The 24863-nt window shown below is 34.3% G+C and overlaps 1 pseudogene across 1 annotated transcript; it reads right to left on the bottom strand.

Moving 5' to 3' along the window:
- Window positions 1-1198: 1198 nt before the first annotated feature.
- LOC308648194 (serine/threonine-protein phosphatase 2A catalytic subunit beta isoform-like) lies at window positions 1199-24083 on the bottom strand (annotated as a pseudogene). The gene is made up of 2 exons: window positions 24009-24083; window positions 1199-1774 (listed from the first exon to the last, which is right to left on the bottom strand). The product of its transcript is annotated as a serine/threonine-protein phosphatase 2A catalytic subunit beta isoform-like (transcript).
- Between the last annotated feature and the right edge of the window lie 780 nt (window positions 24084-24863).

The raw sequence follows: 24863 nt of genomic DNA on the forward strand, positions 1-24863 counted from the left end.
TTTAAGCCACTAAGTTGTTTTTTTTTTTCCTTTGGGGGAGGTAGAGGGAAGGAATTTGTTACCCAGAAATAGCTTACTGATAAAAATGAAGAACTTTGGGACCTTTGTCGTATAAGTAACAAAAAGATTATTAGGAGGTATTATAATAAACAAATAAGGTACATTAGGAAGTTTCCTATCAACATTATATTAGTGGAGATCAGTGATAATTTCAGTCTATTTTAAATTAATTTTTTATTTTATTCAATAACAATGCATGGTTTAAAAGGTTAAATACAACTATGAGACTTATAGAGGAAGGTATATCTCAGGATATACCTTCCTCATGCTCTGGTACTCTTAGATTTTTCTTCTGGAATGTATCATCATATTTGTAAATATCACGTGTATATGCTTATCTTTATAGTTACCTATTTAAGACATATCTGTTGACTTCATATTATGTTATGGAGATTTTTCTTGTCTTCTCTGCTTCTTTTCCCTACCCTGCATCTAGTTATCCCAATTTTTTAATTTATTATCACCATTTTTTTTAGTTCACACAAGTTTATTATAAAAGAACACTGCAGTGCTCTTGTTCAGTAACATCATCTTAAGGAGAGGGAAAAACGGTTCTGTTCAAAACAACCCACCAGGTTCTGACAATAACAAAGAATAACATGGGGCTGAGATTTGAGAAAGGAATAAACTGAGTGCAGACAAGTCATACTATTAAATGATTTCTCTGAAAATAAACAAAATGACTTCAACTCACAAGTAGAGGGGAGGCCTTGGTACTTATTATTTTTTTAAATGTTCATTAAGCTCCAATGATTGTTTGCTGCTATCTTTATCTACAGTCATGCTGAGTAAAGCTACAGCTAAATGGAAGTTCAATTGTATTTATGAGGTGTGAATGTTTACATCTTATTATCTGCAGTCCCTCAGAGAAAGCAAAAGTAACTATAAATAGCGCTATGCGCGAAACTGGTTTCCTGACAATGTTGCTGCAGCATGTAATGAACTGGTTCTTGTAAACTGATCACGGCTGTTGATGTCAGGAAACTTGTATTTTTATATACCGCATCTTTTGGTCCATGTAAAAACAAATATTTTGAATGTTAACTATTTTCTGACACTTTGGAGTTACGGTTGCTCTTCCCAATTCCATTAGGTCAATATATGGTTCATGGCAATACTGGACAAGTTTAAAGTTTCATTACAGGAAGTAGTCTGGTGTACTATGAGTAACATGTGTTTCACCTCTACTAGGTGCTGGATCAAACTGCAAGAAAGAATATTTAATGTATCATCAAGTTCCATGACTTGGTCACTACAATGATAATAATAGTGTGGAAATCATTACTACATTCCAATCCTGGCACCAGTTATATCCCTTCATCACTAGCTGGTGAGCTCTAGACACCAGTGTGAGGCCATTGGCATAATTATATGTCTCAGAAATATCTTGCACAAATGTGTAATCAGTTCCTCAAGTAGATATACTCCAACCACCATGATCATCTGGATATGACCACAGACAGTCACACATTGGACCCTCATGGAGAACTTGTAGGCAATCAAGTGCCTTGATGTAATCCAGTGTATCTGTGGATGGTGAAAGGCCACCCTGTCAACAGAAGATGTGCCCATCCACAAAGGCAGTGAGAGGAAGATCTATAAAATATTTCCAAACATTTGCATTTCCATATTTTCTTAAAAACTCATCCTAGACACCATAAACGTGTGTGATCTGCCTGCTCTCGTGATTCCCTACAAGAATGGTGATACGTTCCTGCTAATGAAACTTACCATCACCATTTTTGTTAAATGATTATTTAATGCTTATAATGTCTGTATAAGTATTGTTCACTGTTAGGCAGGTAAAGCACTATGATAGTTTGGTTTTATACAAATTTTATTTTTCTTCATTACTATTTCATTCTTTCAGTTGCTTCATTTTCTATGTATCAGTGGTACAAGAGTTATATAGCCTTCCCCAAATTTAGTAGTAGATATGAAAGAATCCTCATTTCAATTCTATTTATCATATAACCAGAAGCATTTCATTTTTCCTTCCTTCCTACCTCCTTCCTATTTCCTTTCCTTTTTCAATCCAGGAGTCCTTTTATGCAGTCTGAACTGTTTTCTCTAGATATTTCTTGGGTATAGGTATGCTCTATTCCTACAAATATTTTCTCCAGAATTTCTATGCTGGAGCCATATTCCTGCCTTCCTTTCTCTTGGTTTAACCCTGACTATTGTGTAGATAGATATTGTCTAGCAATTTCTTGATAATGACAGCTTATGTGACTGAAACATCTTTATTCTTTCTCCTTCAAACTTTTTTTTTAGAAATTTAAATTATTTATTTAATTGATTTATATATGACAGCAGAATGCATTACAATTCTTATTACACATACACAGAACAATTTTTCATATCTCTGGTTGTATACAAAGTATATTCACACCAATTCGTGCCTTTATACATGTACTTTGGATAGTAATGATCATCACATTCCACCATCATTAATAACCCCATTTCCCCTCCCTTCCCCTCCAACCCCTCTGCCCTATCTAGAGTTCATCTATTCCTCTCATGTTCCCTCTCCCTATCCCACTATGAATCAGCCTCCTTATATCAAAGAAAACATTCCGCATTTGGTTTTTTGGGATTGGCTAACTTCACTTAGCATTATCTTCTTTAACTCCATCCATTTACTTGCAAATGCCATGATTTTATTCTCTTTTATTGCTGAGTAATATTCCATTGTGTATATATACCACATTTTTTAATCCATTTATCTATTGAAGGGCATCTAGGTTGGTTCCACAGTTTAGCTGTTGTGAATTGTGCTGCTATAAACATTGATGTGGCTGTGTCCCTGTAGAATGCTGTTTTTAAATCCTTTGGGTATAGACTGAGAGGGATAGCTGGGTTAAATGGTGGTTCCATTCCCAATTTTTCAAGAAATCCCCATACTCTTTCCATATTGGCTGCACCAATTTGCAGTTCCACCAGCAATATATAAGTGTACCTTTATCCCCACATTCTCACCAACATTTATTGTTGTTTGTCTTCATAATAGCTGTAATTCTGACTGGAGTGAGATGAAATTTTAGAGTGGTTTTGACTTGCATTTCTCAAATTGCTAGTGATGATGAACATTTTTTTCATATATTTGTTGATTTATTGCATATCATCTTCTGAGAAGTATCTGTTCAGGTCCTTGGCCTATTTATTGATTGGGTTATTTGCTTTTTTGGTGTTTAGCTTTTTGACTTCTAGTGATTAGTGCTCTATCTGATGTGTGAGGGGTAAAGATTTGCTCCCAAGATGTAGGCTCTCTATTCACCTCACAGATTGTTTCTTTTGCTGAGAAGAAACTTTTTAGTTTGATTCCATCCCATTTAATGATTCTTGATTTTAATTCTTGTGCCATAGGAGTCTTATTAAGGAAGTTGGAACCTAATCCCACATGATGGAGATTAGGGCCTATTTTTTTCTTCTATTAGACGCAGGGTCTCTGGTTTAATTCCTAGGTCCTTGAACCATTTTGAGTTGAGTTTTGTGCATGGTGAGATATAGGGGTTTAATTTCATTTTGTTGCATATGTATCTTCAGTTTTCCCAGCACCATTTGTTGAAGAGGCTATCTTTTCTCCAATGCATGTTTTTGGCACCTTTGTCTAATATAAGATAATTGTAATTTTGTGGGTTAGTCTCTGTGTCCTCTATTCTGTACCAGTCTCTGTGTCCTCTATTCTCTACCAGTCTGTTTTGGTGCCAGTATTATGCTGTTTTTTTTTTATACTCTGTAGTATAGTTTAAGGTCTGGTATAGTAATGCCACCTGCTTCACTCCTCGTGCTATGGATTACTTTATCTATTCTGGGTTTCTTATTTTTCCAGATGAATTTCATAATTGCTTTTTCTATTTCTATGTGGAATGTCATTGGAATTTTGATTAGAATTGTATTAAATCTGTATAGTGCTTTTGGAAGTATGATCATTTTGATAATGTTAATTCTGCCTATCCAAGAGCAAGGTATATCTTTTGATTTTCTAAGGTCTTCTTTGATTTCTTTCTTTAGGGCTCTGTAATTTTCATTATATAGTTCTTTCACCTTTTTCATTATATTGATTCCCAAGTATTTTATTATTTTTCTGAGGCTATTGAAAATGGGGTAGTTTTCCTTGTTTCCCTTTCTGATGATTTGTCACTGATATACAGAAATGCCTTTGATTTATGGGTGTTGATTTTATATCCTGCTACTTTGCTGAATTCACCTACTAGTTCTAGAAGTTTTCTGATGGAACTTTTAGGGTCTTCTAGGTATAGAATCATGTCTTCAGCAAACAGTACCAATTTGAGTTCTTCTTTTCCTATGTGTATTCCTTTGATTTCTTTCATCTAATTGCTCTGGCCAGAGTTTCAAGAACTATGTTAAATAGAAGTGGCGAAAGAGGGCATCCATGTCTTGCTCCAGTTTTTAGAGGGAATGCCTTCAACTTTTCTCCATTTAGAATGAAGTTGGCCTGGGGCTTAGCATAGATAGCCTTTATGAAGTTGAGATATGTTCCTGTTATCCCTAGTTTTTCTAGTGTTTTGAACATAAAGGGGTGCTGTATTTTGTTAAATGCTTTTTCTGCATCTATTGAGATGATCATATGGTTCTTATCTTTAAGTCTATTGATATGATGAATTACATTTATTGATTTCTGTATGTTGAACCAACATCACATCCCTGGGATGAATCCCACTTGGTCATGGTGCACAATCTTTTTGATATGTTTTTGTATTAAATTTGCCAGAATTTTATTGAGAATTTTTGCATCTATGTTCATTAGAGATATTGGTCTGAAGTTTTCTTTTCTTTCTTATTTATTTATTTATTTATTTGTCTTTGCCTGGTTTTGGAATCAGGGTGATATTGGCCTCATAGAATGAGTTTGGAAGTGCTGCCTCTTTTTTTTTTTATTTCCTGAAATACATTGAAGAGTATTGGTATTAGTTCTTCTTTAAAGGTCTTGTAGAACTCTGCTGTGTATCCGTCTAGTCCTGGGATTGTCTTGGTTTGTGGACTTTTGATGGCATCTGCTGTTTCATCACTTGAATTGATCTGTTTAAATTGTGTATATCATTCTGATTCAATTTGGGCAAATTATATGACTCTAGAAATTTGCCAATGCCTTCAACATTTTCTATTTAATTGGAGTACAAGTTTTCAAAATAATTTCTAATTATCTTCTTATTTCTGTAGCATCTGTTGTAATATTTCCTTTTTCATCATGCATGTTAGTTATATGAGTTTTCTCTCTCCTTCTCTTCATTAGCATGGCTAAAGTCTGTCAATTTTATTTATTTTTTCAAAGAAGCAACTTTTTGTTCTGTCATTTTCTTAATTGTTTCTTTTGTTTAAATTTCATTGATTTCAGCTCTAATTTGAATTATTTCCTGTCTTCTGCTGCTTTTGGTATTGATTTGTTCTTCTTTTTTCTAGGGCTTTGAGATGTAATATTAAGTCATTTATTTATTGAATTTTTCTTCTTTTAAGGAATGAACTACATACAATAAAGTCTCCTCTTAGGACGGCTTTCAAAGTGTCCCAAATATTGTGAAATGTTGTATCTGTGTTCTCATTCACCTATAAGAATTTTTTAATCTCCTCCTTGATGTCTTTTGTAACCCATTGTTCATTCAGTAGCATATTATTTAGTCTCCAGGTGTTGGTTTGAATTTTATTTCTTATTTTATCATTGATTTCTAATTTCATTCTATTATGATCTGATAGAATGCAGGGTAGTATCTCTACTTTTTATATTTGCTAAGAGTTGCTTTGTGGCATATAATATGTGATCTATTTTAGAGAAGGATCCATGTGCTGCTGAGAAGAAAGTGTATTCTCTTGTTGAAGGATTAAATATTTTACGTATGTCCATTAAGTCTAAGTTATTGATTGTATTATTGAGTTCTATAGTTTCTTTGTTCAGCTTTTGTTTGGAAGATCTATCTGGTGATGAAAGAGGTTTGTTAAAGTCACCCCAAATTATTGTGTTGTGGTCTATTTGACTTTTGAACTTGAGAAGAGTTTGTTTGATGAACGTAGATGCTCCATTGTTTGGGGCACATATATTTATAATTGTTCAGTCTTTTTTGGTATATGGTTCCTTTGAGCAGTATGTAGTGTCCTTCTTTATCCCTTTTGATTGACTTTAGTTTGAAGTCTACTTTATTTGATATGAGGATGGAAACCCCTGCTTGCTTCCACAGTCCATGTGAGTAGTATGATTTTTCCCAACCCTTCACCTTCAATATATGGATGTCTTTTCCTATGAGATGAGTCTACTGTAGGCAGCATATTGTTGGGTCTTTTTTTAAATCCAATCTGCTAGCCTATGTCTTTTAATTAGTAAATTAAGATCATTAACGTTCAAGGTTATTATTGGGACATGATTTGTATTCCTGGCCATTTTTGTTTATTTTGGGTATTTAATGTTACTTGTTTTCTCTTCTGATTAGAATTTCCTTTAGTGTAATCCCTCCCTCTGCTGATTTTCATCATTGTTTACCATTTCCTCTTCTTGGAATATTTTGCTGAGGATGTTCTATAGTGCAGGCTTTCTAGCTGTAAATTCTAACTTTTGTTTATCATGGAAGGTTATATTTCATCATCAAATCTAAAGCTTAGTTTTGCTGATATAAGATTTTGGGTTGGCATCCATTTTCTTTCAGAGCTTGGTATATGTTGTTCCATGATCTCCTGGCTTTGAGCATCTGTTTGAAAAATCTGCTGAGATCTGAATTGGTCTCCCTTGATATATGATCTGATTCCTCTCTCTTGCAGCTTTTAAGATTCTATCCTTATTCTGTATGCTAGGCATTTTCATTATAATGTGCCTTGGTGTAGATCTGTTGTAATTTTGTACATTTGGTGTCCTGTAAGCCTCTTGTATATGGTTTTCTAATTCATTTTTCATGCTTGGGGAATTTTCTGATATTATCTCATTGAAGAGACTGTGTATTCCTTTGGTTTGAAACTCTGGGCCTTCCTCTATCCCAGTAACTCTTAGATTTGGTCTTTTGATGCTGTCCCATAATTCTTGGATGTTCTGTTCATGGTTTCTAACTATCTTCACTGTGTAATCAACTTTATTTTCCAGGTTGTATACTTTGTCTTCATTATCTGATTTTCTTTCTTCCAAATGATCTAGTCTGTTGGTTATGGTTTCTACTGAGTTTTTATTTGATTTATTATATCCTTTATTTCAAGGATTTCTGACTTTTTTTAGAGTCTCTATCTCTCTCAAAGTAACATTTTGCTACCTATATTTGCTCAGATCCAGCCAAGACCACCCACACCAGATGCTCATTGTTGGAGTGATCAATTTTTGCCTGTTTTTGCTCATTTAGGTCATTATTTAATTCACAAATCATTTTAATTATGAACTTTCTGAACTCCTTCTCTAACATTTCATCAACTTCGCTGTCCATGGGTTCTGTTATTATAGTGTCCTGGGATTGTTTGGGGCACTTTCCTCTCTTTTTTTTTTTCATGTTGTCTATGTGTCTTCCTTTCTTGCTGTGTGGATCTGAGATATTACAGTTTCTTCCTTATATTCTTGTAGTACTCATGCAGATTGTTTGTACCTCACCTTGGTGTTGGGCTTCTGGATCCTGCTGGTGTCCCTCAATGAATGCTACTACATCCTGGATCTGGGTCCTGCACAAGTTTGTGTGGATAAATCTGGGCCATGGGGCTTGACCTCCCTTGGGGGTTGAGAGCATGGGTCCTGGGAGGGCTGCTGTGGGTGGTCTGGGCTGGATCTTAGTTTCTTTGGTAGTCTGCTGGTTGGAAGGGCTCCTCCTTCAAACTTAATTGTTTGATCAAGAATAGCAAATAACATTTTCTTATAATTTCTAATGCATTGCGTCACTGTTTCTGACTTTCAAAATTTCTTTGAAGAACTCTGATGCTTTTCTTATTCACAATCTTTGGCTTAGACTTCCTGTTGTGGTTGTTGCTGTTGTTCATTTGTTTTATTCCCTTTAGAAATGTAAGCATGTGAAGTTTCACTATGATATTCCTTGGTGAATATTTTTTCCCCTTTCATTCATAATTGCAGGCAACATAACAGATTCTTTCATTCTGGAAACTTGTGTCCTGCTGTGGATTAAAAAAAAATCTACATTGTCATTTTCTCTTTCTGGAATTCTTATTAGTCATATGTTGAATCTCCTGGTTTGATTCTGTAATTTTTGAAAATATTTCCTTCCTGCTTTCTGTTTTTTAATATTTTATTTTCTGGAAAAAACAACCATTCCTTTCCCTTACTTTTCTTTTTGCTCAAATTTTATTTTTCATAAATACTCAGTCTTATAAACTGATTCATTGTTGTCCCATGTATATGATGTCTTCTCTTGTTTTCCTCTGAAGATATTAATTATAGTTTTTTTACTCTTCATTTTCTATATTTTTAAACAATTTTCTTTCTTTTTTTATTTGGACCTTTACTTTTCATGTTGAAGCTTATGTGATGATTTTTATTATCAAAATAAGACTAATACACACACACATATTTAGTTATTGGTGGACCTTTATTTTATTCATTTATTTATATGTGGTGCTGAGAATCAAAACCAGTGCCTCACACATTCTAGGCGAGCACTCCATCACGAGCCACAACCCCAGTCCAGAAAGAGTCTATTTTAATTATTTTTCAGATTGAAAACTACAAAGATAGATGGATGTCTCTTGTATTTATAAAGAGAATGTCAACTTGTCATCCTTATAGTAAGATGATCAGAATGTGCCCCAACATTTTGTTCAGGAAACCTACAACATTGGGATATATGGAATATTCCTCTGGGACTTCTAGTCTCTTCAGAGAGGAATACTTGAATCTACTGCAACAAGAGGATACAATTGTCCAGAATGTTCTGAAAGTAAAGGAAAGTGTTTGGGAGCATAATTTTTTGAACAGACAGAATTTCCTTCCTTACCTACTTTAAACCCTAAACTTGACCTTGTCTAAGTATCCAGACTTCCTTTTACTCAATTTTTTTTCAGAAAAAAACTCCATTTATTTGAACAGTTTAGAGGAAAAGCAGCCATTTAATTGTATGTAATAGTTATTTTAAAGAAATAAGCAGCCAAAATATGACTGATCCGCTTATGGAAGCCTCTGTTTACAACCTGTATCATCAATAGATAAGACTCATTACTATATCATGTTTCTAAAAGAATTTATTTCCAATAATCAACAACCATAAATCAATTGCATACCTGTACACCAATGACAAATCCACCAAAATAGAAATCAAGAAAACTTTCTCATTCACCATAGCCTCAAAAAAATTAAATAAAATATTTGGGAATCAATCTAACAAAAGAGATGAAAGACCTCTACAATGAAAACTACAGAACACTGAAAAAAGAAATTGAAGAGGCCTCAGAAAATGGAAAGATCTCCCATGTTCATGGATAGGTGGAATTAATATTGTCAAAATAGCCATACTACCAAAATCTCTATACAGATTTAATGCAATTTCTATTAAAGTTCCAATTATGTTCTAAATAGAAATAGAAAAGCAGTCATGAAACTCATTTGAAAAAATAAGAGGCTCAGAGTAGCCAAAGCAATACTCAGAGAGAAAAGTGATGCATCATAATATCAGTCTTAAGTTATACTACAGAATTATAATAACAAAAATGGCATGGTATTGGTACAAAAACAAACATGAAGATCAGTGGTACAGAATAGAAGACACAGATCCAAACTTATGTAAATAGTTACCCCATACTAGACAAAGTTGCCATAAACATACATTGGAGAAAAGATAGCCTCTAGAACAAATGGTGCTCGGAAAACTGGAAAGTGATATGTAGCAGAAGAGATATGAATCCCTATCTCTCACCCTGCAAAAAACTCAACTCAAAGTGGATTAAGAACCTTGGCATTAAACCAGAGACGCTGTGCTTACTAGAAGAAAGCGTATGCCCAACTCTCCATCATGTTGGGTTAGGAAATGACTTCCTCAAAAAAACACCTAAAGTACAGAAGTAAAATCAAGAATCAATAAATAGGATGGTATCAAACTAAAAAGCTTCTTCACAGCAAAGGAAACGATAATCAAGAATGCAAAGAGAGAACTCACAGAATGGTAGGAAATCTTTGCCACCTGTACCTCAGATTAATATCCAGGATATACAAAGAACTCAAAAAACTTTAACACCCAAAAAACTAAAGAGCCCAATCAATAAATTGGCAAAGAAACTGAACAGGCACTTCACCGAAGAAATGCAAATCAACAAATATATGAAAATATGTTCAATATCTCTATCAGAGAAATGCAAATTAAAACTAACTAATATTCCATCTCACTTCAGTCAGAATGAAATTATCAAGAATACAAGTAACAATAATGTTGGCAAGGATGTGGTGAAAGGTTTACTTATACATTGCTGGTGGGAATGCAAATTGGTGCAACCATGATGGAAAGCAGTATGGTGATTCCTCAGAAAACTTGGAATAGGACCACAATTTGACCTAGTTATCCCACTCCTCAGTAAAAACCCAAAGGACTTAAAATCACTATACAAGAGTGACAGCCACATTAATGTTTATAGCAGTTATAGTCACAGTAGCAAAGCTATGGAACCACCTTATGTGTCTCTCAACAGGTGAACTGATAAAGAAAAAGTGGTATATATACACAATGGAACATTACTCAGGCATAAAGAAGAATGAAATTATGGTATTTGCTGATAAATGGATAGCATTGGAGAATATTATGCTAAGTGAAATAAGCCAGTCTCCAAATATCAAAGGCCAAATGTTTTCTCTGACATGTGGATGCTAACCCACAGCAAAGAAGATGGAGAGAGAAAGAATAGAAGTCCATTGGATTAGACAAAGGGGAATGAAGGAAAGGGAGTGGAATGGGGATTAGGAAAGACAGTAGAATTAATTGAACATAATTTTCTTATCCTTGTATATGAATACATGGCCAGGGTAACTCCACATCATGTACAATCACAAGAATAGGATCCTAATTATAATAAGTTCTACTCCGTGTATATACAGTATGCCAAAATACATTCTACTGTCATGTATATCTAAAAAGAACAAATATTTTTTTAAAAATTAAGAGCTTTAAAAAGGTTAACTGTTAAAATAAAGTGTACCAGGACAAAAATTAATTTACAAAATGGAAATTTAATGAGTAAAAAAAGTTTAACTGAAGATTTTGAGAGTTCATGCACTTAGTTTGCCATTGGATATATAAGTTCCTCCAAATTTCTTCACTTACTGAGTTTCCTTGGCTCTATTAATTTTCTCAGTTTACACACCCTTGCCAAACCCTTCCATTGTCTTCAGTATTTCAGTTCCAAACCATAACCTCAGCTTTCAGACCATATTCACTATCCAAACAATAGGATTTTCCTTGGGATCTAGAGCAGAAGAATAAAATAGAATGAACTTTCTCCTTCAAAAACTGTAGCCCAGTAATACTAATGAAGACTATCATAAGTTGAAAATCAGCAGTAAAGTACTAATCATAATGACATATTACCTCATTGATGACTATCTATAATGTCAGGGAAATGGAGAATATGGTATGGATTGAGTATGTGGCAATAATAGTCATGATTATCTTCATATGTGTTCATCATCATTATATGTGAGAAAACTATGCAAGAGAAATAATCACCTATAAAGTGTTAGAGGGAAAAGTACTCAGTGCTCACATTGATATAGAAATCATTCTTACCAATCATATTGGAAAACCTTATGATTCACATGGTCCTGGGTGAGATACTCAGAAGAGTCTTGTCTTAGTAGTGGGAAATAACTAGCCATATGACGAGCACTGCTCTAGTTTTACTTTGTGAATCATAAAAGCAAGATCAAAAATGGTCAAACAGTTTCCATATAATTTAAATGCTTTCCAGAATAAAGCTCAACAATATTTATAGAAATATAAAAATATCCAGAATCCAAGAAAGGATAATTCCCAAGGTCAGGAATACAAGAAAGTTTACCAGACACGCACACACAACCATACACACAAAAAAAGAAATCAGAAAATTATTACTTACAATAAGGAGAAACAATCAATATAAATGTGCCAAGAACTGACACAGATATTATAATTGTAAACAGGATGTGAAAATAATTTTATAACTGTATTTAATATATTCCAAAATTAAATAGAGTTGTGAAAGATATAAAAAAGACTTAAAACTTCCAGAAATGAGAACTATGACTTCTAAAATGAAAAATACATCGAATGGGATTAACTAAAGATTAGAAATTGAAGAGAAAATATAAATAGATTCAAAGATATTTTAATAGTTTTGTGCATGGGGAGAGATAGGGGTTTAATTTCATTTTGTTGCATATGGATTTCCAGTTTTCCCAGCACCATTTGTTGAAGAGGCTATCTTTTCTCTAATGTACATTTTTTGGCACCTTTGTCTAATATAAGATAACTGTAGTTATGTGGGTTAGACTCTGTGTCCTCTATTCTGTACCATTGGTCTAAAAGTCTATTTTGGTGCCAATACCATGCTATTTTTTGTTACTGTTGCTCTGTAGTATAGTTTAAGGTCTGGTATAGTAATGCCACCTGCTTCACTCTTCCTGCTAAGGATTGCTTTAGCTATTCTGGGTCTCTTATTTTTCCAGATGAATTTCATAATTGCTTTTTCTATTTCTATGAGGAATGTGAGTGGGATTTTGATTGGTATTGAATTAAATCTGTATAGTATTTTTGGTAATATGGTCATTTTACTATCCAAAATAAAAATCAGGAAAAAAAACCCAGAAATGGAACACAGCATAAATGTTTTGCGGGACAATTTAAATGATCTAATATATTTGTGATTCAAGTACCTAGAGGAGAGGAGTGAAGGGGTAGGAAAATATTTGTGGATAATGACTAAAAATTCTCTAAATTTGCAAAAATTAAAATCTACAGACTGAAGAAACTCAAGTAACCCTGAGCACATAGTTTAACACTGAGGAACATCAAAATCAAATTTCTTGAAACCAGTGACAAAAAGAAAATCTTAAAAGCAGTTAGAGAAAAAGTACAGAGGAACAAGATAAAGAATGACTTTTCTCATGGGAAACAAGGCAAACAAGATGACAGTAAAGCAATATCATAAAATATAAAGTACTAGAAGAAAAAACTTTGAAACTAGAATTCTCTACTTGGCTATAATACCTTTCAAAATTAAAAGTAAAAGAAAGATTAGCTGATAATATGTGAAAATCTAAAAGTATTTATCACTAGCAGACCCATGTGACAATAGATTTTAAAGAAAGTCCTTCAGGCGCAAGGAAAAAGCTACCAGACAGAAATATGAAACAATACAAAGGCAAGAAAAGCATAGAAAATGATAACTACACATTTTTATCACTTAAATTTTCTTAAAATATACTTAACTATTTAAAGAAAAGTAATATCAATGTACTGTGGGTTTAATAGCACTGGTAAAAGTAAAACATATTAGTGCAATAGCACAACATCTAGGAAGAAGAAAATGAAAGTATACTCTTAAAAGGTTCTTATGTTATGCATAAAGTTATATAATATCATCTGAAGTTAAACTAAGATCATATATATACACATATATGTGTGTGTATGTATTATGAACCTCAAAACAATAAGTAAAATGATGAAAATATGCACACCAACAAAGGAAGTTGGCGAGTTTGTAAACAAAAGTTTTAAAAATATAGAAAAAGAAAAGAAATGAAATAACAATGAGACAAATAGAAGAAACACAAAATACTTTAAACTTAACCATACTGATAATCATAGCATACTTAATGGTGAGAAAAACTACCAGTTTTCTCACTAGGATCAGAAACAAGGAAGAATGTCCCCTCTCATCAATGATTTATAACATAATACTATAAGTCCTAGCAAATGTAACAAGTTGAAAAAGCAAATAAAAGATATACTTATTGGGAAGGAAGAAATAAAACTTTCCCCCCAAATAATATGATCATCAATGTAGAAAATATAAAAGAATTAACAAAAAGTTCCTAGAATTGGTAAATAATTATAACATGATTGCACAACACAAAGTTAAGATATACAGCTCAATATAATTTAAGTCTATATTCATGGTTAAGAGGACTCAAAATAGTGAGGATATCAATTCTTTCCAACTTGACCTATAGATTAAATACAATCCCAACCAAAATTCCAGAAAATTATTTGGTGGATATCAACCAACTGTTTTTAAAGTTTATAAAGTTTATATCAAAAGCCAAAAGAATGCCAGGCACAGTATTACATGCTTGTAATCCCAGCAGCTCTGGAGGCTGAGGCAGGAGGATTGAAAGTTCAAAGTCACCCTGAGTAATGTAGCAGGGCCCTAAGCAATTTAGTGGGTTTAAATCCCTAAATAATATTAAAAAATATAAAAAAGGGTTGGGGATGTGGCTCAGTTGTAGAGTACACCTAGGTTCAATCCCCATTAGTACCACAAAAACAAAACAAAACAAAACACAATAGCCAACATAATATTGAAGAGGACCAAATTTGGAAGACACACGACTTAACTTCAAGACTTACTATAGGAATCAAGACAGTGTGGCGTTGATGAAAGAATACATAAATAGACCAATGGAACTGAATAGACAACCCAGAAACAGACACACATAAATATAATCAACTGATGTTTGACAAAGTAACAAAGACAACATAGTGGAGCAAAGGTGGCATTTTCAAGAAATGGTGCTAGAACACTTAGGAAAAAAATCAATCCAGACACATACCTTACACTCTTCACAAAAATTAACCCCAAATGTGTCATAGACATAATGTAAAACACAAAATTATAAAACTCCTAGAAGGTAATATAGAAGAAAACTAGATGACCTTGTGTACAGTGGCGAGTTTCTAGATATAACACAAAAGTCATGATCCATGAAAGAAATAATTGAGTTCAATCTGCAGGCTGAAAAAATTTTGCAAAAGACACATCTCAGAAAAGACACTCATCCAAAATATGAAAAGTGTTCTAAAAATTTGACAATAGGAAAAAAAATGAGCTAGATAAAAACTTGCCCAAGGACTTTTAATAGATACCTCCCAGAGAAGATACACAGATAGTAAATAAGCATTTAAGATTGTCTACATCACCTATATCATATGCCATTAATAAAATGCAAGTTTCAAATAAATTTGCATTGGGATACCTCTGTACACTTAAAAAATGATCAAAATTCAGAACACTGACAATACCAAAGGCTGGAAATAATGTGGATAACAGGAACTCTTGTTCATTGCTAGTGAGAATGACACTTTGGGAAACATTTTGGCAATTTCTATAAAACAAAACATACCCTTACTGTATGATCTAACAATCATACTCCTTGGTATCTACACAAAATAGCTTTAAACTTGATGTCCACACAAAATACCACACATGTATGAATGTTTATAGCAACTGTTAATAATTGTCAAAATTTGGAAGGAACCAAAATATCCTTCAGTTGGCGTACTACATACAGAAAATGGAATATTATTCAGCCCTAAAAATAAATGAGCTATAAAGCTACATGGAGGAATGCATATTATTAAATGCATATTACAAAACTTCAAATTTAAATGCATATTATTGAAAGATGGCATTCTGAGAGGGCCATATACTATGACTCCAACTATATGACATTCTGGAAAAGGCAAAACTATGAAGAAAGTAAAAAGATCAGTGGTTGCCAGAGATTGAATAGGCCTCTCACAGAGGATTTTTAAGACAATGAAAATATTCTATATGATATTATTATGGTAGATATGTCAGTATATATTTGTCTAAACCCATAGACACCAGAGTGAGCCCTAATAAACTATAGACTTTGGGTGATTATGATGTATTAATGTAGGCTCAGAAATTGCAACAAATGTACCATTTTGGTGGTGGATGTTGAAATGTGGGAAGCTATACATGCATGGGGTCTATGGGCATATGGGAAATCTCTATATTTTTCTCTTAATGTTGTTGTGAACCAAAAATTGCTCTAAAATTATATATATAGTTATTTTCTTTGGCTTGGCAATCCCCATTCCTCTTTATCATGCCTCTGAAATGCCTGTGTGGTATTTCCAGTCTGACTAGGGCCTCTTTTTCCTTTCTACCATATCAAGATGAGAACGATTCACCACTGTGAAGTTGTATTTCAGAAAGACATCTCAAAGGAGTGAAAGCAGTGTGGTCAGATGTACTTTTTATTGATTTCAACCTGACAACAGAAGTATACATTACCTGTATCTACCCTGATCGGGGCCTGTGTTGACATTAGTTTTCTAGTGATGGAGTCTCAGAATCAACGTGAAAGTCCTGGAAATCAAGACTGGAATCAAAGTCCTAAAGCAAAACAACTTGAAGATCCCAGTCTGTAGCCCCTCGGATTCCTGAATCAAAAGGCTCCAGTTAAAGGACATAGAAGGAAACAAATGCGCTACATAATATGAAGGCCCTGGGGTTTCAAAATGAAGATCCATTTACATGAAACTGGCTATTCTGTGTTCATATTTCACTGTAGCAGGTTCTCTTATTTCCCACCAGTTTTTCTTCACTTGCTCACTGTATTTGACTCCATCTATGGACAACTCGTACTATCCTGTTTTGGTTTTAGGGAAAATGATTAAGGCTAAGAACAAAGTTGTTTATTTTTGTCATCCAAATTTCTAAGGAGATATTTTAGATAAGCAATTCACTGCTGTCTTTGATCTCAAGCTATCAGCTTCAAAGTATAACATTTAAAAATAATTTTATGTGGTTTCTAGTATTTTGGCTGTCTTGCATGTGCGGAGGCTTATTTTAAGACGTCTCTTTCGGTTTTTTAGCATTTTTGTCAGATGGTCAAGTTAGATGTTTGTCCTTTATGATAAAACTCAACTCCTTCATATAAATATCCCAGACTTTATTGATTATTATATCAGACATTGGCTCCATGAATGCACTGCTCATCTGTACATAACACTTGCGGAATACAGAATTGATTCTCACTCTTAATCTTTATGGAAGAGCATAAGCTTTTGTTTTTCTGCTCTCTTTTGCAACTGCTGTTAAGGGGGAAAAATTCACTTTGTCTAATGTATCTGACTGAATGGGGGATGGTTAACACAATTTCTTCTGCATGGTGGTGGATAAAATTTTCCATTCTTCACATCAGGTCCAAATAAAATAAGTAAATATGTTAGAAGATAATTGTTGCATAAGGAATATAAATATGTCTCAGAAGTCTAACTAAGCATATGTGATTTATTTTATTCTTCTGAATTTATAGTCTAAGCAACAGTATAAAATAGTGACCCCAGTCAAGAAGCAGCAGGAACACTAAATGGCTAGAATGAGAGAAGATGTTTTCCAAATTCTGCTCTTCCACCTAGACAAAGGTCTTCATTCTTTTGATTATTTATTCATGTATTCCACAAATATATTTTGAGAATCTTGTGAATATCATTGTGAGTGTAAGGTTAGCATGGTCCTTTATCTTAAAATGTGTGGTAGGCCTGAGAGTATGTCTCATAGATCTCCAACAGTGAAAGCAAATTGACTGAGGGCCTCAGATTCTGTGCTGTGAAATCCTTTGTAACATTTGCACCAGGATCTACCTCCAAGAACTGCTCCCTGAAGGATGCTGATGGAGGCTGGTGTACCAAGACAAGTCAATTGACTTGGGAGACAAGACTCTGGGACTCACTGAGGCTTTGCAGAATATTCTAGACTACAGAGCAGTCTATCTAGTTCACTTCAGTCCAACATTTTTCCTCCTTTATTCAGGGTCCAAATTGAATCATACATGATAACTTTCTCAAAGTTGCCTTCTTCTTTTTCAGGCATTTCCCCTAATAAAAATCCTTGTAAATCTAATATCATCTTAGTACCTGCTTGGTATAGAACGTAAATTAGCATAGACAAAAAATAAACAAGTGAATAATAAGCTATTTTCAGATACTAATAATTGCTTCATGGTAACAAAATAGCACAGTGGGATGGAGTCATGGACAGGAGTGGTGGATATGGATGAAGGACATTATTCATTGGCTTGAGTGGGCAGGGAAGACTTCTCGAAAGAGGTGACTCTGCAGCAGAAAGCTGAATGATGACATGTGAGGAGGCTGAGGAAGAGTTTTTACAGCATGAAGGTCCAGAGTCCAGCAAATACTGAAGGTTTGGCTAAGACAGAGATTTTTGTAACATTCCCCCATAAGAGCATAGCAGGAGGTGAGATCAGAAAGATGGATAAATGTCTGGTCTGACAGAGTCTAAAAGAAGACTCTATTTTTCATGATAATAAACCTATATTTTATTCTAACTATAATAAGAAACCATGGGAGAGTTTAAGCAGAAGGTGACATAATTTAATTTATGTTTTTGAAAGATACTTTGGGTTCTGAGTACATTGATACTGGAAGGGGCAAGAGTAGAAAAAGAGCAGTTGAATTAAAGGGATCTAGGAGAGAGATTATATGACTTGGACTGTGGTAGCCATGTTTCTGGTGGGGAAAATAAATAGATCCAACATATGCCTTAGAGGGAGATCTGATAAGCTGCTTAACTTTCTATGCCTTAATTTCATTTTTAAAATGGGATAATAATAGTATATATCCCTATAGTAGATAATAATAAGGATAAAATTATATGTGATATGTTAAATGCTCAGTACACTCAATAAATGTTAGCTTTCTTTATTTCATAAAGAGTTGTAGATAGAGGAGAGTGGATCCATGCTTCATTCCAGTTCTGCTGTGAACAAGATGTAGCCTCAGTTTCTTGTCAATATAATGTTGGGAAAAGATAGTATTTGTAGAATCATAGATTATTAGAGCTGTATGGGATTTTTGAGAGTATCAATGTCATCCAACCAGAACAGACAGCACAGAAATGTAAAACTATGTCCTGTGGAAAACTCTTGGCATTGAACTCTGTGGTATTATGAGGCAATTTTCATTATGAAACCATAATGATAGTCAGCATTCCATATTGTTACTGAAAATTCTTCTATAAGGGCTCTTTTGGGTCTTTGTCATACCTTTTCTTAGTACTTAGGTTATCATATTCCATTTCTGATCTGACTTTTGCTCACAGATTTTTCTAGGAGCAGAGCAGAGAATGATATTCAAATCATGTTAATTATCTTTCCTGCTTTTCCATTTCTGTATATTGAGTGACTTATCCCATTGAGAGATATTTTCTATTTTCAATATCTCCTGGTTTGTTTAGGTATCCCAGTAAATGAAGTGGGGTTATCATCCTGGCAATCCGAAGTAAAGATGTATGGAATCAAATGCTCTCAACCTCTGCTGTAGACAATATAAATTGGTACAATCACTATGGAGAACAGTTTGGCAATAGTTGTACAACTAGATGAACTCAGAATTCCAATCATAGGTATTCATCAAGAGAAATTCTTGAATATGTGTAGCAGAAGATAAGACTAAAATGTTCAAGGAAGCATAATTTGCAATAGGGAAAAACCTAACTCTCCATTAAGTGAATGGTCTATAAATAATTTAAATGTGTAAATCTATTGCTATGTGTGTACTTGTGTGTATGTGTGTGTGTCAATTTACAAAAATTAAGTGAATATATCTATTCAGAACTAGAATTGTGATATAGAATAAAATAATCTTTAAACATTGTAAGGCATGCAAAGTAATATCTATTGTTCATGGAGACATCTATGCAGTTAAAATACAAAACTATGGACTGAGGGTTGGTGGTGTAACTCAGTAGTAGGGTACTTGCCTAGCATACTTAAAGGTCATGAGTTCAATCCCCAACACCACCATAATAATAATAGTAGTAGTAGTAATAATAATAATAATAATATTCAGATTGGGGTGTAAGTTCAGTAATAAAACATGTGATTACCATGCATGAGGCCCTGAGTTCTATTCCTAGCCCAATAACCAAGAACAAAATTAAAAAAAAAAAATGAAATGGTATTCTCCAAATTCAAAATAATATTTGTCTCTGATTACAGAGAAGGAGATGGAATTTGGAGAGGGATACAAAAGAAATTTAAACTTTATTGTAAAATTCTCTTTTATTTATACAAACAAAATGTCTCAAATAAATATGACTATGTAGTAACATTGATTATTCTTGAGAGTGGGTTATTTGTACATTCTGGTATTTTTTGTTGACATTTCAAACATAAAAAGTAACAAATAATTGAAATTAGAATAATTCTCTCTCTCTCTTTCTCTCTCATACACACACACACACACAGAGAGAGACAGAGAGAGAGAGAGAGAGAGAGAGAGAGAGAGAGAGAGACAGAGAGAGAGAGAGAGAGAGACAGAAAGAGAGAGAGAATCATACACAAGCATTTACTAGTCTCCCAGTTAAAGAATCCAACAAAGCCCACCTTGGAGATAGACAGGAAAGAATGACTTTGAGAAGAGGAGCAAAGGTATATGTATTGTCATATGACAATTGTGGTTATGAATATTTACAAAAATAATGACTTTTCCTGGCTGTAAAAGTAATGTGTATTCATTACAGAAATTTTGGAATTTTTGAAAAACAAAAAAACATTTTCTCATAAGCTCATCACTGAGAGAAAAACACTGGAATTTTGCTTATTTTCTTTCAATCTCTTGAGTATTTGTATTTGTACTTTTACTAATATCTCACAGATATTTGAAACAAACCTCTGAATGAAATATGATTGTTTTGTCTTTGAACAAAAGAAACTTTGCCTTGGAGCTTCAGATTGGGCTTTTTGATATGTCTTTTTTCTAGTACCACATACTTTAAGCTATTTTCTGATGTAGAAACTATTACAATCCCCATTTACAAAGACAAAAATGAAGCATAGGGAAGTTTAGTTAAGTCACCAAAGTGGAACTAGAAGAAGGGGAAGAATCAAAACTCAGAAAGTTTGATGAATACAAAGCCATTATCCAACCAAGTCTCCTTGGCAGACTCAAGATCACTCTGACTTTAGCTCACAGATTTCTCAGAACCAGAGTAGAGAGTGATATTCAAATCATATTAATTATCTTTCCTGCTTTTCCATTTCTGTATATGCAGTGACTTATCCCATTAAGAGATATTTTCTATTTTCAGTATCTTCTGGTTTGTTGAGGTATCCCAGTAAATGAAGTGGGGTATCATCCTGGCAATCTGAAATAAAGATGTATGGAATCAAATGCTCTCAACCTCTGCTATAGACAATGTAAATTGATACAATCACTATGGAGAACAGTTTGGCAATAGTTGTACAACTAGATGAACTTAGAATTCCAATCACAGGTATTCATCAAGAGAAATTCTTGAATATGTGTAGCAGGAGACAAGACTAAAATGTTTAAGTTGAATTAAGTTAAGTCTTGGGGTTTAAATTGAATTGTGTGTGTGTGTGTGTGTGTGTGTGTGTGTGTACACGTGTGCGCTTTGAGGATGGTGGTAGTGGTGGTGGCATACAACATATTCTGTTGTCCATTGCCATTACTTTCCCTCAAGTCAGTCATCAGGGGCTCATGTAAATCTATTACTTGATTTCAGAAGAAAACGGGTACCTGGCCCATTCTAGGTAGATTCAAGACTCAGATGGGTTATAACCAAGGCCAATGTGAATGTACAGTGGAGCTCAGGCTAGAAAATATTCTTTTTTAAAAATCTTTGAGATTAGGCTGTCAGTTCATTCATTAAGATATGCCCTGTGTTGTCACAGATTCAGGGATTCTCTCTGCAGCCACTATCTAACTCAACTAAACTTTAACAGACTGACATTAGAACAAAGAACCCCACAGTCCCAGAGTTATCAGTGTATGAGTGCATGCATTTCTTGTATTTTCTGGGCATATAAATAGATATGTATAAGCCAAATGAACTTTGTTAGTGAAAAATAGTTTTGTCTCACATTTAATGTTCATTAAGCTTTCATTATGTACTTTGCCCTAGAATTAATACTTTACCTTTTTTACAATGCATTATTTCACTTAGTCTTCTTAACAATCTTGTGAAGAATGTTATATTGTGATTCCCATTTCAGTGAAATGTAACCAAGGTTTAAAGAAGTTGAGGAACTTGCTTAGGTCACAGAAATAAGAATGTCTCTCATTTATGACTCCCCAGTATAAAGACTTTCTTATATCTCTGTTTTAATCAGTGGAACATGAAAATGTTTAGGGCCAATGAAGAGAATTTATTTGATATAGAATCTTCCAGACACTGATATGACCAATCAAGTGACTCTTGTCTTTTATAAAGATGTCTTTTCCTTCAGTTTCTTTTTACCAGGCCTGTTAAATTTGGGTTGGATGTTATTGCCAATTCCTTGTTCTATCCATTTGGTGTTCAGAAATGGTCCACAACCCTTGGTTTTGCATTGCATATTGCAGCCCCAGAAGGAAACTTGGATGGTTGCCAGTTTATAAAAAATAAGGAAATGAGAAGCATGCTTACTAGGAAAGAGGACTGCCTGTGTTTGGAGCCAGGGAATAACTTTTCAAAGTATGAAGGGAGATGGGGGAGGAACAGGGACTGGGTTGAGGGATGGATGAATCAGAGTATAAAGTCAGCTTAAGCCAAAGGACTGAACAACAGACTCCAGACACTTAATAAACTGATAACTCCATAGCAGATGGAGAGGATAATATCTTTAAATAATTTTTTCTGCAACTCCTGTCCATTGAAAATTGAGGTACAGTCATTACTGGGACATGGGGAGGTTTTGATGGTTGAAATGACATGCTAATTGGAATGGAACAAAGGACTGAAACACAGTGTACCTGTTGCTGAAACCCAGCTACACCTTTGGTCTTAAAGCCATGCTCCACTATATTATAGGCATTTTTTTTACAAAAATGTCATTGGATTTCATCATGATTCTAGGTTTGACTGGAAGGCCTGGGTCTATATAATATTGCATACATTTAATGAGCATATGGTGTCATCCATGATGAAATTATAAAACTCAGTCCCAGAGGTAAGAGAGCTAGTTAATTAATGCAGGAAAAACAGCTCTTTGAGCATGTAACTGAGACCTAATAATTATTGATGTAGAGATAAACTGCCCAGAATAAAAAAGAGTAAAATAAAAACTGAAAGGAATAAGTTCCTAATTTTCCCACACCTACATACTTTAATTTAGATCCAGGAATTGGTGTTAAATGTGGTAAAACAGAACTCAAAAAATAAATTTTGCTTCGACTTATGTGTCTATGTCAATTGTCTTTCCTGTCAAGGGATGAGTATTTCACAGAAAAGAATTATGTGATTTCTGGGAAATGAAGTCAATGTACCATTTTTTTACTATGATTAGAGAAAAAAAAGAAACAAATGACAAAACAAGAAAAAAAGCACAGTAGTGTCTTGAAATTGCTTTGCATATAATTTCTCAAACTCTAAGAACAATCTTTGGGGAAAACAGACCTATCCTTGTACTCCATGTGTAGGCTTTAAAATGACTCCTTCTAGTCTTTTGTATAAACACACACACACACATTTAAAGCTGTTCTCATTATTCCATGCTTCAAGAATGGCCCCGTAGGAGGGGAACTAAATAATTATCTGAAACAGTTCTACCAGTTATGACACTGACCTCTTTCTTGATAGGGGCTGTCGAGATTTGTTGTGGTTCTTCCTTTCACAAACAGAAAAAGTGGCACTGTACACGTAACTCAGATAAAATACTATCATTGGCAAGACCTCTAACACTGGAAAACAAAACAACTTATGACACAGAAGGGGTATACAGCCTCATTAATTAAGATATTGGACAAATCCAGAACTGACCATAAGAGTATACAACAACTTCCCTCAATGACAATTAGGCAGTGATTAGACTAATGAAGAACAAATGTTTCTGGGCTACTGGGGCATGTCTGGCTGTGCATTTTGAAAGAATCCATGCACTCCTTTTAGTTGTCAGGATAAATGCCATGTAGGATGAGAAGAATGATGACTTTTGCAGAAGTCTGAGACTGGTCCCACCCAAAGTATTTTCTTGTGGGGAAGAGTAGCCTGCATTATTAAATCACCTGGACTGTCCACTCATGATCAGCTATGCAGTAATGATGTTTTGGTGCCATTCCATCTGCTTTCATGCTTGGCATTGCCGGTCTACCTGAACATCTCTGTAAGCAAACACAAGTTTCAATAACCTTATCCCTCCGTCTTCATTAGTAAGATATGCCCTTGGAGTTCAGAGGATTAATGTTCATGTATTGGTTTAAAAACATGTAGAGAAGGAGTGATGTCAGCAAGATGATAGAATAGGAATGATCAGCCACCACCCACTGAAATACTATAGGATGGAGGATGTATTCAATATTTTGGCTTTTGGGGAGATATCTGGGAGACTGATTTCTGTTATGCTTCATTCACAGTGTTGGTAGAACAGGCATTGTTTGTTACAGGGGGTCTTCTGAAAACAAAGAAAAATGGGGGAAATGGCACACTTTTGCATGACTGGGAGAAGGTTCACAACTAGATGCTTTTCTATCAGGAGGACAAGAGGAGAGCATATGTCTGTGTACCTCCAGGATTACACAGGGGACTGGTATCTGCCTTCTTACCTTGAGGCACTGATGGTGAACTGGCATACTTTAGATGTCATTGAGAATGGTCATTGAGAACAAGGGAAAATAGAGCAGTTTACTATTCCAGAATGAAAGAATTTGCAATACCTAATGGAACAACAGAGGAAGCAAGAGATTATGAAGTCCTGAAAAATAATCTGACAAATTTTTCTAGGAAATTGCATGCACAGGCTGAGAAGTTATTTGCCCTCAAACCAAGTTTTATAGAACCACATAACTTTTAGCTGGGCTGATTGATGAGGGTCTTTTCCTACAGGAAGCTAGTCCATAAACACTGGGGAAGGTAGAATTTTT

Source organism: Spermophilus citellus, assembly GCF_964194105.1.
Source record: "Spermophilus citellus genome assembly, chromosome: 4".
NCBI classification, from domain to species: Eukaryota; Metazoa; Chordata; class Mammalia; order Rodentia; family Sciuridae; genus Spermophilus; species Spermophilus citellus.